Genomic DNA, 18,815 nt, shown 5'->3' on the forward strand with positions numbered 1-18,815 from the left:
AAACATGTATTATCTTAATAAGTTAATTGTAATTATTACAATATAATAGTAATTAGTAAATTATCACAGTTATTGTTTAATGAATAAACTTCACTCCAATCAATGTTTTCATTTATCAGTGCAATATTATGTACCCATCAGTGCCTTCCCCAGGATTTTTTCAGGCGCCCCGGGGCCGATCAGGGGTGGGTTCGGGAGGTGTGTCCCCTGCCGACGTTGATTTTTTTTAATTTAACGTGTCAATTCACGATCTGTGGTGCGTTATAACTCAAAGAAAAACAGCGTCAAAAGACGTCATTTGGTGCGCTATGACATAAATTCTTCAGTTAAACTTCTGCTTAAATCGCAAACCAATCTCTGACCTGTAGCCATGTCATGAAACTGATTTGAATATGAACCAATCAGAAGAAGGCATTACGGTGTAACGTGTACGCGTAATTTTATTTAACATGAGCTTTTAACATCGACTTTTACCTAACTAGATCTAGTATGCTAATCTGTGTCGATTTAATAAGCATATGTTCAAAACAGATATGGTGCAGTTTCTATTCACTGTTCTGAGTTTCAGCAAGTTTTTATGCATGCCTTTTTCGCACCTCTGTCTGTGTTGTTTTATTTACTTACATCCTACGTTACATAGGAGGACGGTATACTGTACGATCTGTATCAAAATTATTTGTGTACAGTATAAAAATAAAAGATGTAATTTATTTCAGAACTTTTTAATTGTCAATTTAGAAAAAAAAAACAATGCTAAATTAATCCAGAAAAGTATAACATCGGTTTACTATGTAACGCTCTGCACAACAGACGAACGCAAACTGTATTTTACGCTGTTTATTCTCCCACTTTAAACCAGATGCTTTACATCGAGGTCGTGTTATCGATTTATCTACACAGCGAGCGAATCGAGAGATATTGAAAAATTGAATAGTGGTTGGATTTAAATTGATCAGGCGTGCAAAATTCAAAGTGTCATTACATGATTTCTACGGAACATTATCGAGAAATGAATTATCTACACAGGTATGTAAATATTATTGCAATCCGTTGATATTAAGTGTCTTATATCGGGGCTTGAATGTTGCGCACAAAATCCTTGCGCAACAATATAGACAAAGAAGGAAAAATTCCCACCATTAATTTGGTCTTTCTCCCTTTGTACGCTCCAAATATTACCCATATAAAAAGTAGCTTAATATTTAAGAGCGTCAAAAATTTGGACTAGTTTCAACCCGACTCTATTACTGTATACTTACTATTTTTCAAGTTTCTATTTATTACCCGATAATCCCGTTTATTCCGTTTTTATCAATCTCTTTCTGGTAAATATAAACGATAAAAGCTTTCAGTTATTTCTTTAACACAAACCTTGCCATTTTTTAAGTGACTATTTATAGATTTGATGAAATATTGCCTCTGAATATGCGTCAATCCCCTGACCTGTTGTGTGCTTGTTAAAACGCTCAATACACGCCATTTGTATGCAATAGATGCGACGTTGTACATGCTGCATAATTTTCGCGCTCTTTTTAATCGAGAAAAAGATTCGACACAAAATAAATTTGCACTGCTAATTTAAAGCAAAAATATTTAACGTTGCGGTAACATTTACATTCGGAAGTGTGTTTCGGATTAAAAATGCGTTAACATCGACTTACGGGAATGGGTTTCGGATTACAAATTTAATTATTCCCATTTGAGATTTCAACAAATATTAACCATTGCGTTATAAATTCAACGATAATTTGTTTAAACACTTTACGAGTCGAATAAATGTTTTGACGGAATTATGCATGAAATTCACGTTGTCCACGAGGATCACGGCCGGTTGCCATCATCAGTCTTCTAACTATCGATTATCGGACGAAACATTTACAAGTGTGCGTGATTAATTCAAGGAAAATTTGTTAATGCGCATAACGTGTCGAATAAATGTCAGAAAAACGAGGTGAATCAGTTCTATAAATGGACATGTTGAAATATACATGTACTGGAATTAAATAAATTGTTATCACATAATTGTAACCGGGAGTCATTTGCACAACTTACTCGCTATAATAATTCATTGTTTACCACTTGCAATTAATTTCTCGTATTAATTATGAGTCATAGGTAACACTTGTTTACAGTAAAAAGGTGTGATGATGATGCCCGAAACCGTCTGTTCTGTACTGTACTAATTACCGGTTTAATATTACTCAAATGGTACAACTTCTTGCTAATCAAGCTGCGATAAACTCTTACTTCATGCCCGACGTCAATCAAAAATAATGGTTGATAGTTAATCCCGCCCTCATAAGCATTCGCGTTACCGATTGGACGATGAACTTCACAGTTTGACGACTGGAAAGTTACCAGATACATCCTTGTCAGCATTTAAATGACCGTGTAATGTGGCTAGAATAATCGATACGCGCGTCATGCTATTCTCTTATCAGTGGATTATCCATTACCCCATGTGGTGTTTATGGCGATTACTTGTGAAAGTAGGTACCGAGTGCTCTTTTAAAACAGGGAATTTTGATACACTGATAGGGAAACCTTGATTTTTTTGGACGATCTCCACTTTCTTTTACTGAAGAATACACTGATCGGAAAATTTCAAGCGCCCCGGGGACTCTGATTTCGAAATTCAAGCGCCCCGGCAAGGGGCGCTTAAATGGCCTGGGGAAGACCCTGGTACCCATTCATAATAATAGAATTCATGATTATGAATAGCATTCATATAGATAAAATGGTTAGATCAAATTTTAATGCTAGAATATTTTTATCTTGAAGTGCTTGCATGTGCATGTATATTTATTGTTGTTTAGATTGAAAAGAGACTCAAAAATATGCTATTGGTATGGTACTGTATGTTGAAAAATAAATAAAGCTGAACATGAGGGAATAAACATTAAAAGTCAAGTTGTGTTTTCCTTTTTATTTTAATCATTTATTATTTATGGAAAAGTATGCAAGTGTATGAAAGAAACAAGAGATGTGTTCATCAGAAACACAATGCCCCCTAGTGCACCGCTTTGAATTAAAAAAAATAATTTTTTACCTTTGACCTTGAAGGATGACCTTGACCTTGAAACTTCCACCACTCAAAAAGTGCAGCTTCATGAGAACGCCGCTTTGAAATATATTTTTTTACCTTTGACCTCGAAGAATGACCTTGAAGGATGACCTTGACCTTGAACTTCCACCACTCAAAATGTGCAGCTTCATGATAACGCTGCTTTGAATAAAAAAAAATGATATTTGACCTTGAAGGATGACCTTGACCTTGAAGGATGACCTTGGCCTTGAACTTCCACCACTCAAAATGTGCAGCTTCATGATAACGCAGCTTTGAATTTTTGTTTGACCTTGAAGGATAACCTTGACCTTGAAGGATGACCTTGACCTTGAACTTCCATCACTCAAAAATGTGCAGTTTCATGAGAATGCCCCTTTGATTTTTGTTTTGTTTTTTTTACCTTGAAGGATGACCTTGACCTTGAACTTCCACTACTCAAAATGTGCAGCTTCATGAGATACACATGCATGCAAAATATCAATGCTATCTTCAATATTAAAAAAAATATGACCGATGTTAAAGTTTTCGGACGGACAGACCCCAATATATTTGACATTTTACCTTAAAGGATGACCTTCACCTTCACCGTTCACCACTCAAAATGTTCAGCTCCATGAGATACACATGTATGCCAAATATCAAGTTGCTATCTTCAATATTGAAAAAGTTATGACCAATGGAAAAGTTTTCAGACGAACAGACGCCATAAATTTGACATTTGACCTTGAAGGATGACCTTGACCTTTCATCACTCAATGTGCAGCTCCATGAGATACACATGCATGCCATATATCAAGTTGCTATCTTCAATAGTGAAAAAGTTAATTTTTTACCTTTGACCTTGAAGGATGACCTTGACCTTTCATCACTCAAAATGTGCAGCTCCATGAGATACACATGCATGCCAAATATGAAGTTGCTATGTTCAATATTTCAAAAGTTATTGCAAAACTTAACTATCTTAAAGTTTGAAATTTTTTACCTTTGACCTTAAAGGATGACCTTGACCTTTCACCACTCAAAATGTGCAGCTCCATGAGATACACATGCATGCCAAATATCAAGTTGCTTTGTTCAATATTTTAAAAGTTATTGCAAAACTTTACTATATTAAAGTTTTAAATTTTTGACCTTTGACCTTGAAGGATGACCTTGACCTTTCACCACTCAAAATGTGCAGCTCCATGAGATACACATGCATGCCAAATACCAAGTTGCTATGTTCAATATTTCAAAAGTTATTGCAAAACTTTACAATGTAAAGTTTTAAATTTTTGACCTTTGACCTTGAAGGATGACCTTGACCATGACCTTTTACCACTCAAAATGTGCAGCTCAATGAGATACACGTGCATGCCAAATATCAAGTTGCTATGTTCAATATTTCAAAAGTTATTGCAAAACTTTACTATGTAATGTTTTAAAATTTTTACCTTTGACCTTGAATGATGACCTTGACATTTCACCACTCAAAATGTGCAGCCCAATGAGATACACATGCATGCCAAATATCAAGTTGCTATGTTCACTATTTCAAAAGTTATTGCAAAACTTTACTATATAAAAGTTTGAAATATTTGACCTTTGACCTTGAAGGATGACCTTGACCTTTCACCACTCAAAATGTGCAGCTCCATGAGATACACATACATGCCAAATATCAAGTTGCTATGTTCAATATTTCAAAAGTTATTACAAAACTTAACTGTAAGGTTAAAGTTTTGGGACAGAATGACAGACAGGAAGACAGACAGACAGGCCAAAAGCAATATACCCCAGATCATTCGATCCGGGGGCATAAAAAGGATTAATTAAGGACATTCAAATTTACACCCCACCATCCCTTTTTCTTGTATTGCTTTCTATTATTAAACTCATCCTCTACACTTGCTAAGAATACCTAAAAAATCCTGTTATATGTTATCAAGTTTGTTTAAATGTGTGTACTTTGATGCATTGCTGAAACTTCTGAATATCCTGAATAATGATATTGACATTGAACAAAACAAGGACATGGACTACTGTATCAGCAATGCAGATCTTTTTCCAGAAATTTGCACAGGAGAAAATATGTGATTTACAGTGTACTGGGTTACTCCTTTGAATTAATTTCATGTTAGGCACTGTACTTAAGAAAGTGCAATAATTGAACAAATATAAGTAAACTAATCAGCCTTTAAAAACCTGATGAATCTTTAATGTCTTTCATGATATTGAAGAATTACAGCAACACAAATTGGTGAGATAAAGTAATAAATTAAAGATTCAGGCACTAAGGTGCTTAAAGAGCCGGGGAAAAGGCATGAGTATTACAAGTATTGCAATTTATTATTTAGTTAAAAGATCATGTAAAGATTTGAATTTATGTTATAGCAGCATAATTTGATTCTGTGAAGTTTTGATACTATTCTTCTTTGACAGATTGTCATATTTCTCTTATATAATTTTGTATTTGTAAACATATTCCTGAATGAACTTGTAAGTGTATGATAGATGCTTCCAGTTGTCCCCTGTCAGGAAAAGCATGGGACAATGAAATGTATATTATTAAAACAACAATAACAAAACAACTGTACTGATGTTGGCCTGCAATTTATTTAAGATGTGTATTTTACCATAGAATTAGTTTGAGTAAACATCTTCAGGGTCTATGTGTACCAAACTGGCATTGCATTGGTAAAACATTAACAGACTGTTTACTTTGGTCAATATTTATATTTAACATTTCTCATTCACTCAATATCTTGTCAAAGCAGCAACTAATTATTGATGCTTCTGTATAGTTTTATATTATTTTCTAATACAGATATACAGCTTTGACTCATTGTTAATATTTCAATATGTTCATTTAGTTAAATATGTGCATGAAATAAAATTTAATAGCATATGCGCCCAGTTGTAAACTTCAAATACTATCAGATAAAGCAAAGCTGATGGGCACGGCCATTTTGAATATGCGACTTATGATCATGTGACTAAAAGACATGTGCAGTAGAAAGTAGTCCGTAAGTCCACGGCAAAGGTGAATGTAATGAACCGTAGCGTAAGAGATTGCTAGGAGTGCTGTATTCGAAGAAGAACCCAGTCAATTAATTTTGTCAGTGGACATTCAAAATAAACAACACAACACTGAACTTTCTATGACCAATCACAACACTCTCACACAGTATTATAAAGAAGATATTTAAACCAAAAAATCAGTTAAAAAACATCATAATGTATTTATCGTAAATTCAAGAAAATAATGTACTAAGTTAACTGGTATGAAATTGCAATTAAAACAATTTTTCTTTCAGAAACTGATAGTCAAGTGTGACAGTGACAGAAGAATATCAATCAATATTTAAAATACACCAACATTACTGAGGTGAATGAATCAATGAAATACTTGACAAGAACGTTATAAATGTTGGGAATCAATTGAATAATGCAACAGGCACAGTTTTAAAAGCAGAAAGCTTAATTATCAGTGGTGCTTAACTTTTACTGATGAAGAGCTTTTGGTTGCAAAGTTATATGGCAATACAGCATTAAAATACTAATGTACACAAACTAGTATATGCATGTAAGTACACTTCAACACCGTTATTTCGAAGTCGTCGGGACCGTTAAAAAAACTTCGGATTAACGAATATTCGAAATAAACATTTGACAGAAGACTTCTTTGATTTTGTAAAAATATAACGTTGTGGAATTCGCATGGTTCGGTTACACGCTACTATTAATAATTGTTTTACTTAAAAACATAAACTAGTCAGATTTCTACTTGTAACAAACGGAGAAATAAAACGATTCTTTTTCTTCTTTTTATTTTTCTCTAATTACAGAACATAAATATAAGGAATAGCACAAATTATCAGAACATACAAATTATCAGAACATACAAATTATCATACATGTAAATACATATGAATACCTTTTCGGAAATGAATTAACATTTTTTGAAATAAGATGCGATGTCTCTCTGAATACCGGCGTTAGCAGTACTAAATTGAACGCGTGTAACAAATTTTTCCAATTTGTCAAGGACATTGAAGAACTCACTTCCGCCTGTGTTTTGCTCGCAAAACTGCCTTACGTCGTTGATGCATCTGGTCACACGTTGATTGGATATGACGTTCATTCTTGTGTTGTCAGCCTCGTCGTCGTCGCTGGGTTCATCTTCTACAGCGTCCGCTGATCGCTGGCTAGGGGGATATCGTCGTCGGGATCGTCCTCATCATCCTCATCTACGGGTGCCTTTGATGGTTCGCTGACAGGAACGAGGCCAGCGCGTCTGTAGCAGTTGACGATTGTTGTGGATTTCACGTCATTCCACGCGGCTTTCATCATATGGAGGGAGTCTAGGATGCTGATGCTGTACGTAGTGTCAGCGTCGAGGGCTTTCAGCTTCTTCAGGACGACCCGCTTTCTGTAACCAATCTTCAGAGAGCGTATGATACCCTGGTCCATAGGCTGTAATATTGACGTTGTGTTCGGCGGCAGGAATACTAGAGTCACGGCTCTGAGATTGGATACTTCAGGGTGTGCTGGGCAGTTATCGACGATGATGATGATCTTCCGGTTCTTCTTGCGGTAGAGTTCGTCGACCTTTCGTACCCATTCTTTGAAGATTTCGCTGGTCATCCATGCTTTCTTGTTAGCTTTGTACTGCACTGGCAGGGACTTGACATGCTTGAAGCATCTTGGATTTTGAGAGCGTCCAAGTACTAGGAGCGGCATTTTATCAGTGCCACTCATGTTAGCGCATACGAGAGCCGTTAGTCGCTCTTTATTGACCTTAGGTCCATGACAGGACGTGCGTTTAAATTCCAGAGTCTTTTCTGGTAGAGCGCGGAAAAATATTGCAGTTTCGTCTGCATTGAAGATGTCGTCAGGAGAGGTTTCTGACAGGATTGTTTTCAAGCGCATCTGCCATCTCTGGAACGCATCAGTCGTAGTGTCGACGGACCCTGCTTCTCCGCTTACTGTCTTGCAAACAATTCCATGCCGGAGTTTGAAGCGATCTAACCATCCGCTTGAAAACTCGCATTCTGCAGAAGAAACGCCGAGTTGCGACGCAAACTCCTTGGCCTTCTCCTTCAAGTCATCCCCGGATATTGGTAGGTTCAGTTGGCGTTTATTTTTGAACCAAGTCAACAGGGCTGACTCCACTTCCGGACACTTTGCTCCCCGTGCTTTCTTTCTGGTTGGCTCTAAATCACCGGACAGGAACATTGACTTTATGTCATCTTTTTGTTTGAGCCATGTTGACAGTGTGTTTGCTGGAACTCCAAATTCATCTGCTATTTGCTTCTTTGACTTTTCTCCCTTCTCGACTTCCATGATGGCCTCGTATTTCTCCTGGTATGATTTGGATTTGTGACGCCGCTTGACCCCCTTTTTATTTACTGCCGATCCGGATATCCTCCCGGGTTGGGTACCGGGCCCTTCTCCAGATTGCTCGACATTTGGTTGGGAAAATAGTAACGTGGTTGACTTGTTTGTATCAGACATTTTGTAATAATTTTCGTAAAAAATGTAGAGCTTATATAGGATGCATCTCATTTGACCACATTTACTCAGAGCTAACGTGACACGTTTGTTTGTTACTAAAGAATGCAAAACTACATAAAATTGACACGCTACGCGCAGACGACAAAGGTATAATTATCGGCTTTTAAAGCGCCTCGCTTGCTCAGACGACAAAGGTGTGAAATTACGCTCTGTGATTTGCAGTTTTGACTTCGGATTAAAGACTGATAATTAGGTGCGAATAATAGTGTTTTGACTTCGGATTAAAGATTGATAATTAGGTGCGAATTATAGTGTTGGGACCGACAGAATCACTTCGAATTAACGATTTCTTCGGTTTAACGAAGTTCGGATTAACAATGAAATTTTACGTTAAACAAAGAAGAACCAAAATCGGGACCGGAAAAATACTTCGAAATAACGGTGACTTCGGATTATCGGAGTTCGAAATAACGGTGTTGAAGTGTATGTTAAATTGGGAAATTTTGAGCTACTATTAGAATTGCTCAATATGTATGTTAAATTTGCATTTATATGTACACCAATGTTTTAATTACCAGTTTTTAATCATAGTGGTTTTTATACCATATTTGTTCTAATCAGAATTTACAAATACCAACAGACTGGAAGCAGACTAAACTTGAGCCATATTCAGGACAACTGGGCTTAATGAATATGTATAGTACCACATTAGCCTGTGAAGTCCACACAGGCTAACTTGAGACGACACTTTCCACCAAGACATGATTTTTGTTTAGAAATATTTTCTTTAAAGCGAAAATTTCCTCAAAAATGGAAAGCATTATCCCTGATAATTCAGAGTGCGCACTGCACAGGCTAATCTGTGGATGGTACATAATATGCATTAAGCACCATTTTCCCATAACAAGGCTCACCTGGTATCATCTTGTACAACTCTGTAACAGACTGTAGGGGGATTTACTTTGAGCCTCATACCGAGAAAACAGGGCTTTATAAATTGTGCACAAAGTGTCTGCCCAAATAAGCCTACCGTAGGTTTCCACGTATAGCGCGCAGTGTTTTACCTCCAAAATTCAAATTAAAAAGCTGGTGCGCGCTATACATTTATACAACGCCATCCTGGCTGCTAGATTGGTAAAAAATATGTTGTGTAATCGTAAATAATCAAAATAGCCGCCATGTTTTTTTCCAGAAAACTACCACCCTATAATCGTACAGACTGAGGGGCCATTGTCGAAACAACTGGTAGATATGAATGCGGTAGAAGAAGTTTTGGTAAAAAAAAAATATGTTTGAATAAACTTGCGGACATTTCTTTGTTTGTGTTTACACTTCTTAATGGATGAATTCCGATGGGGATTGTTGTCGACATTCCGGAGAGCAGGCAAGGGTAGGTGCGAACGAGGTCTTTTTTGCATGTACGGTAGGTGTGAAAGGGGGTCATTTTTCACTTCGTAATTGGCAGATGTTATTGAGTAATATGTGCCACGACTTGTTAAGACGCTAATTGACATTTGAGACACTAATTGACACTTGAGAACGTGAAGATATGCATTTTGTGTGTTAAATATTGAATGTTGAACAGTGGTGTACCTCAACAACTGTATCCCCGTCTCCCATGCCACATTCAAATTTACCGGTAATGCCCATGCTTTCCCCGAGGAAAAATCACACAATGTACACTATTCTTATTTTCTCACGTTTTCATGAAATGCACGTGGACTGTTAATCTTTTGCTAGAAAATTACAAAATTGTAAAAAAAAGTATAGTGCTATGCAACCCATGCTCCTAATCATAATGACGCTTCCTATTTTGAATGCTTAATTAAGCTTACCAATGCCCCTGATTATTGGATATTGTGCAATAGTAAAATGGCGGCCATTTTCAGTCCGATTAGGTGGTTTTATTGTCTTTAATTATTTTTTTCTCCATTTTTGCATTTAAAAAACAGCCTACCTACGGTAACAACTTAAAATAAAAGACTACATAATTTTTAATTTGATACTCGGCAACTTTAACTGTAAAACAATACAACTTTTAACATGACACTGAACAACTTAAAATATGAGACTGTACATATTTAAATGTGCACAACTTATTACGCGAGACTAAACAACTTGCAATAGACAATACAACAAGTCATAAGACACAATACTGTAAGTATATGAGTACTTGATCACACACGTTTTGCCTATGGATTAGACAGAAATGCAAAAACAGATGAAAGTCTATGGTGAATTAAGTATATGATATTCTGTCTTGCTACCAGGGGCCATTATACTAGTAATAATAGCCTATTCTGGTTAAATTTTTTATATGTACGTGATATTGAATCGATACTAGTTGATGTCTACATTTTATGCAATTGTTTTTGTAAGACAGACCTTAGATGTAAAGTTTAGTCACTGGTGTTGAAAGTGTGTGCATAAGGATATAAAAGCAGTATAGTGATATTGTCTTTGCAAACATCCGGTTTCTAATTTAAATAAAAATCATAATCAGTTATACGTGAACACAAATACTTAACAATTTATAATTTTTGATTTGTATTTTGATTGTACTAAGTTTCAACTTATACAGCTTAATAAGGCAAGTAACTCATTGTTGCAACCTATCAAACACTTTTTTTGGCAAATAATGCATTGTAAATTTTAACCAGTAAATATTTATAAAACAAGGGCTGTTTGTAAAACATGCATGCCCCCCATATGGGCTCTCCGTTGGAGTGACAGCCATTGTGTGAATATGTTTTTTGTCACTGTGCCCTTGACCTTTGATCTAGTGACCTGAAAATCAATAGGGGTCATCTGCCAGTCATGAATAGTGTACCTATGAAGTTTCATGATCCTAGGCATAAGCGTTCTTGAATTATCATCCGGAAACCATTTTACTATTTCAGGTCACCATGATCTTGACCTTTGACCTAGTGACCTTAAAATCCATAGGGGTCATCTGCGAGTCATGATCAATCTACCTATCAAGTTTCATGATCCTAGGAATAAGCGTTCTTCAAATATCATCTGGACACCATTTTACTATTTCGGGTCACGGTTACCTTAACCTTTGACCTAGTGACCTCAAAATCGATAGGGGTCATCTTTGAGTAATGATCAATGTACCTATGAAGTTTCATGATCCTAAGCATAAGCGTTCTTGAGTTATCATCTGGAAAGCATTTTACTATTTCAGGTCACCATGACCTTGACCTTTGACCTAGTGACCTGAAAATCAATAGGGGTCATCTGCGAGTCATGATCAATCTACCTATCAAGTTTCGAGATCCTAGGCCTAAGCGTTCTTGAGTTATCATCCGGAAACCATTTAACCATTTCGGGTCACGGTGACCTTGACCTTTCACCTAGTGACCTCAAAATCAATAGGGGTCATCTGCGAGTCATGATCAATGTACCTATGAAGTTTCATGATCCTAGGCCCAAGCGTTCTTGAGTTATCATCCACAAACCACCTGGTGGATGGACCGACCGACAGACCGACCAACAGACCGACATGTGCAAAGCAATATACCCCCTCTTCTTCGAAAGGGGGCATAAAAAATTAGACTTTTTGAGAAATGGGGCTGAATTTAAGCCCAATCTTTGACAAAGTTACTAACACTGTAAGGTCTCACCTGAAGCTTAGAAGCTGAGCTGATATGCTGGCCTCGCGGATATTGTTAAGGGCCGAGTTTGAGTTCTGATTAACTTCGGGCTGAGAGTCGAAGGGTGTACTGGAGCATACAACAAAACTGGTGTCATGTTTTTTAGCCTTCTTTAGTCTCAATTCAATGCAATGTCCTTTGGGCTCGGAGTACATAACCGGACGTGTTTACTTTTAGCAACTTGTTTTCAATAATGGGGGGAATTTGCGTCTGTGGTGCACCACATGAATATATTGTGCGCTGAGGACAGTCTGTAACGCTACTACTGTCCTAACTATCTACAGCAGATATACTTCTGAATGAATCATTTCAATTGTTCCTTTTTTTCTCTCGTTCCTTGCTGAATATATAGCTGTCTTATAAAGAATTAAACAAATTATTCAACGTTTAATTCCATTTTTGAGATTCTTCATGATGTCCACAGCAAGAACTAACTGTTTGCGTTAACTGTTAGCGTAACCATAAGTACTGCTATAACATCTCGCTTCTGTAACACTCATCCCACTCTGGCACTAGAGCTAAACAAAACTACTCGGGCTTGCTTGGGGAAATCTCGACACGGATATTTCGGTTGTTCATAACAGCGCGTGAAAACTTGACGTGCTGAGGATTTATTGCACAGACTTGTGTAACAATGCTGACCCTTTGAGGCCGGAGGTCCAGTGGGAGGAGCTAGGGATCAGGGGAGGGAAAGGATGGTTCTGTATTGGGGCTCCTGCAGGCCAGACTGGTGCTGTTGCTTGGCCAACTCGATATTAATGCTGGTGCTCTCCTGAAAACAACAACACTAGATTGGGGGATATGAACTTGTAACACATTTTTATAATACAATGCATAATACACTACATATATGCCTCTTGATTGGATGTGAAGGTTTTCAACAGCAAAACATAATTATCTGAATTTCTAATTTGGCATTTCATTGGTGCCTTGTCCTAAATAGCAATTAATGAAAATTAATGCAATTAAACCATTTCGTATTAAAACATTAAAAGTGTTGGCTAATGCTTTAATAACCTGTAAATTCATAATAATTATTCTTACTTAACTTTCAGTGTAATTTTATAAGCCAAATTGCCGCTCATCAATATTAGAAGCTTTCGTCCCATTTTAGCATGTAAAATCCACATAAGCAAATCATGGAGGACACTTTCTGACGATACTGGATGTTCACAAAAGAAGATACTTATTTTCAACCAAACATACCTTTAAAGCGGTAATTGTTGTCCCTAAGTAGCCTGTGCAGACTGCACAGGCTAATCAGGGACTACAATCTAAGCACATGCATTAAGCCCTATTTTTCCACAGCGTGGCTCATTGATGTTTTTAGCCATTTTTTTCCTGCATAACAACAAAAAAGAATGGAAAATCATCTTGTTAAAAATAATTAAGTGTTTATTGTACTCATAATCATAATCGTTTAACTTTTACAATTCTTTCACAGAGGTTTTACTGTTAATACAAGTTTCAACAAGCAAATTCTTTGAATTGATATCCCCACTAATATGCTTCTGGACACAAAAGTGTTATATTTGACACTCAAAAAAGCATTTTTCGAAGATACAAAGGGCCTTAACTCCGTTATTAACAGATGGTGTACAATGCCATTTGGCGTGCATCATTCTCTTATCCATATAAAATATACTCATACCAAGTTTCAATGCAATCCGATAAGCACTTCCAAGATATGGCTCCGGACGAATGGACGGACGGAAAGACGGACGGTCCGGGAAAACGCCAAAAAAATATCCCTCCACCTATGGCTGGGGATAATAATAAATGGGAGGCAACAACTTCATATTAATGTATTCCCAAAGTAACAAAAACACACACACCATTTTTACCATGCCTTTACAGGTCTTTGGTGTTAAACTCTGTTTAAATTCACATTAGACAACAGTTCCAAAGTAAACCATCATGTCATAAAAGTTGTAAGACATATTACAAATTAATAAACAAGGGACAAAATTGTCACAAAACCAGGTTTTCATTGTGAAAAAAAATCTGATAAAGGGAGAAAACTCAAACTGAACTTTTGAAATGAACAAACAAAATTAACCCCCTTTGTAAGTTTGTTTTAAAAAAAATCTATTTTTAGTCGTGGCGAACTTGACATTGGAGATATTGACGTGATTCTTTCGTGCGACACACCGTCCCATGATGGTGAACAAATGTGCCAAATGATTTTAAAATCTCACAATGAATGACATAGTTATGGCCAGGACAAGCTCATTTATGGCAATTTTTTACCTTTGAACTCAAAGTGTGACCTTGACCTTGGAGATATCGACGTTATTATTTCGCGCGACACACCGTCCAATGATGGTGAACAAATGTGCCAAATGATTTTAAAATCTGACAATGAACGACATAGTTATGGCCCAGACAAGCTTGTTCCGCCCGCCCGCCAGCCCGCCCGCCCGCCCGCATTCGCCAATCTAATAACCAGTTTTTTCCTTCGGAAAACCTGATTAAATATGAAACAATTTATTGGCAACAACTCACTGCTGGTACATATTGACAGTTCTCTCCCTCGTTAGTGTAAGCTAAATTAATTAAAGGCCACAATATACTAAATGATTTCCCTATATAATTCAATGCAAAAGCGACAAATTAAAGAGAAAATAAATGCAACATTTTGAACAGAGAGACCACCATAACCATACTTTTTCTGAAAGTTCATTCTAAGCTGAATCGATTTAAGCAATAAAAAAGATATATCATGTTAAAACCAAACATTAACTTTACTCAAATCAAACTCTACTTCTTTTGCGCCTTAAATTTTCCGGCCATTTTCTAGTGCAATGTAACTGTTTTCAGGTCACACTTGTACTTAAGTCTCTTTATCATATGTCAGGGATTAAGTAGTGAGCACCTTTTCTTTCCCTTCCAATATATCCAAGAGATAAAGCCAGAACACCAGTCTAAAGTGTAAAACATGGCTTCGAGTAAAATATGATTTTTTTAGTGAGTACAGCCCTACATAAAACGATTATTTAGTATAATGTTACCTATAAGACTACCTGAACTGTTTAAAACGCAAAAAATATGCACTTCCTTATCATTTTTCATCTATCCTCAATGTGTATGCCAAATTTCAGATCGATCCTTCACGGAGAAATGTTTGAACAATGAATATTATTATAATAATGCCTGAAATGACATATGGCTTCCATTGTCGATGCTTAGATTTATAAAGGGCTTTCAAGAGGAAATAACATTAATTTATATAACATAATACAGTAAATATTATTGTAACTTCTTATATGCTATATCGAAGAAGAACTATAATATTATTAAAACATGTTTGGGCTTCTTTCAGTGCGAATTTGTGAGTTTAGAGGTGCTCAATACGAGTTTCTGTACTTTTTATTATGCCCGCCATAGGCGGAGGGATATTGTTTTGGCGTTGTCTGTCAGTCCTTCCATCCGTCCGTCTTTCCGTCAGTCCGCCCGTCTGTCCTGAGCCATATCTTGGAAGTGCTTTGGCGGATTTCATTTAAACTTGGTATGAGTATGCATATGGATAAGAGGATGATGCACCCCAAATGGCATTGTACACCATCAGTTAATAACAGAGTTATGGCCCTTTGTATCTTGAAAAATGCTTTTTGTGTGTCCGGAGCAATATTTTTGAAGTTCTTTGGCGGATTTTATTGGAACATGATATGAGTATATATATGGATAAGAGGATGATGCACGCCAAATGGCATTGTACACCATCTGTTAATAACGGAGTTATGGCCCTTTGTATCTTGAAACAGTATCTTGAAACAATGTTGTTTTGAGTGTCAAAAACTTTTGTGTCCAGAAGCATATTGGCGTGGGCTATCAATTCAACGAATTTGCTTGTTTAAATTATTTTTCCATACAAATTTTCCCATTTAATTATTTTTCTTTACACTTTTCAATACTCGTTTACTCCATGAAACAAAATGCATTTATTACATGTAACTAACAAGAATGCATTATATTCCGTGAAAAAATGGTGGTTTTATGTAAATAATGCTCCTTTGTGACGGGGCCTGTTTTGACAAAATAAACAACACTGTATACACAATGAAAACTTAACACCTCCTCACAAACAGACTTTATATGGCATTAGATGGAATAGATTCCAATCAAATAGGCTTAATTAAATATCTCACAGCTTTATAAAAACTCAAGGCCTGCATGGGGGTGACAGAAATTATTGCGGTGTTGTGTTTCTGAGGTATCTGTATCGGTAAGTTGGAAAGCATCGAGCTGGAAAAGGGTTTGAGTTATTGATCATCAAGTTAAATAAGTTGTACTGAAAACACGATATACACAAGAATAGACGCCATTTTACCTTCTGTGAAATCATATCATATCATTCTCGTCCACTTCACTCATTTATATACTGCAAAAACATTATTATTCGTGGGACATTATTTTCTATTGATTTTAAGGGTTGAACGATCCACAAATGAAATACAAACACACTGGAAAATAACTAACACAAATTCCATATTTATTGTTTCCAAACTGAGAAAGTCACGCATTAACTACCACATCCATAAAAGTCTTTTTTTAACCACAAAATAACATGCGGACGAATTTATATGATTTTACAAAAAAACTAACAATTTAAAAGGATATTTTACCTTATGTAAATTCATACTATTTTTTCCACTTCATCTTAATAAACAGGAAATACACAAGCAGGGCTTTTCCTTGAGTATTTATGGGTCTGTTAAACGGACCCATACCCAAAACGTGTTATATGCTGTTCCTTATGAAAATTATATCTTAATTATGTTTCAATTAGATCTAACAAAGTTTATAACTATTATAATAGGATTTTATTCCTATAATTTGAAGTATTATTAATACTTATATTAAATGTGTTTTTCCCAAATCAATGGACTTTTAGCACGAAACAAATTCAAAATCCCAAATTTGCATTTTTTCCCAAAGTGGCCAAGAAAAGGCCTGACAAAGCCTCTCTTTTACCTTCTGCGTCATGCTTGTCCCCCACATCCTCAGCATCGTTGTCCCGACCCAGCAGCAACTGGAGCAGCAGAATAGCTTGATGTATTTCTTGTATGTATATTTAGGACTCACACACATTTATATAAATGTAATAAAAATCTATAAGACATGTTCAACATCATAAAATATGGCAGATTAATAATCCTCACATCAAGTGTTACCTTTCTGTAAACATTGCGTCAAATATCAATATATACTCCTCCAAAGATTACTTAAACAATGTCATATTTTATAAAAAAAGTATTCATCCATAATTATTTCTTACATGGCATTATGTTTATAGAAATGAAAGTCTAAAAATAGCCTCAGTTGCTATGTACATGTGCATCTATGTAGAAATATTAAATTTTCAGTTGAAATGCTTTATTTTATCATGCAAAGTTTACAAGAACTAAAATTTAGGACCATATGGCACAAACATTATGACAACATAACATAATATGCATAAGATCTTATGTTCCAACAAAAAAAAACTCACATTATATAATCAGATAACAATATGTGCACATAAATTATTTGTATCTTTAACTACACACTAATGTTGTATTGTAACATCACACACTACTATGTTCGTATGCTAAACAACACATTGTCATTGAAATACTAATCACTAATTACAACAACTAATACATACATGTTCACACTATTCCACTCTGAACACCAGGATGTTGTCGTCCTCCAACAGTCCCACAATGATTGATGATGTTATGCTGCTGTAGCAGACTGACACTGGGCTCCTCACTCCATCCTTCTGAGTAGCCAGCGTAGCCAGCTTACTCTCTCCCTCCCAGCCCACCTGTAGTACAGTGTCGGACAGGTATCCACAGACCAGCACCTGGCCTGCAGGGGTCACATGTAGACCAGATGGGCTCACTAGTGCTGGGTCTGTGTATGTAGCCAGGAGTGTGCCATCCCTGGCCAGGGTGAGAAGCTTGTCCTGGTCCCAGCTGATGATGTACAGCCTGTCTCCTGTGGGACTCACAGCACACTTCCCTACTGCAAAACAGAGTAACATCAAGATATTGAATTACTGTCAATGTTAAATAATCTTATTAAACATACTGCAGTGATATTGTATTACGCATATGTTGTTATAAATAAGCCTTTACACATCTAAAATATATGCATAGATTCCAATAAAAAAATAGTTAAGTGTGACAATAAACTTCAGTATCAGTGTTATTGTGTAGAAGCTTGACATGTTGAAATGTGACTGAAGAAATATTGATGCGTTTTTATATATTTTCTCACAAAACCAATAACAACCGCATAATGCTAAAATTAATTATTAAAATAATTACCTACCTTTGAACACTTCTTACAATCCAACCACAAGGCACAACAACTTAAATTTTTTAAGAGTACTTATTTATACAATGTTTTGAAATTTCTCAATTAATTGCATACATACGTTTGAAAACTTCTTAAAATCCAACTATACCTATTTAAAGAGTATCTATTTTATATAATTTGTTATTTGTTTATTTATAAAATATATTGCACTGTACAGTAATCTGACAATTAACCACAGAAATGCAAACAAGGTCAGAAAGTGTCTCTTTCCCAGGAACTCAGTTTCT

At 36.1% G+C, this 18,815-nt stretch overlaps 1 protein-coding gene across 1 annotated transcript in view; it reads right to left on the bottom strand.

The window, feature by feature from the left end:
* Nucleotides 1-18,241, bottom strand: part of LOC127848097 (uncharacterized) — a 211,175-nt gene extending 192,934 nt beyond the window's left edge. Inside the window, exon 1 of the transcript XR_008034351.1 lies at nucleotides 17,870-18,241. The gene's annotated coding sequence lies outside the window, so the exon portion shown is untranslated. The remainder of the gene's footprint in view (nucleotides 1-17,869) is intronic.
* Nucleotides 18,242-18,815: the final 574 nt, after the last annotated feature.

The sequence above is a fragment of the Dreissena polymorpha genome, chromosome 10 (genome assembly GCF_020536995.1).
Source record: "Dreissena polymorpha isolate Duluth1 chromosome 10, UMN_Dpol_1.0, whole genome shotgun sequence".
Taxonomy (NCBI): Eukaryota; Metazoa; Mollusca; class Bivalvia; order Myida; family Dreissenidae; genus Dreissena; species Dreissena polymorpha.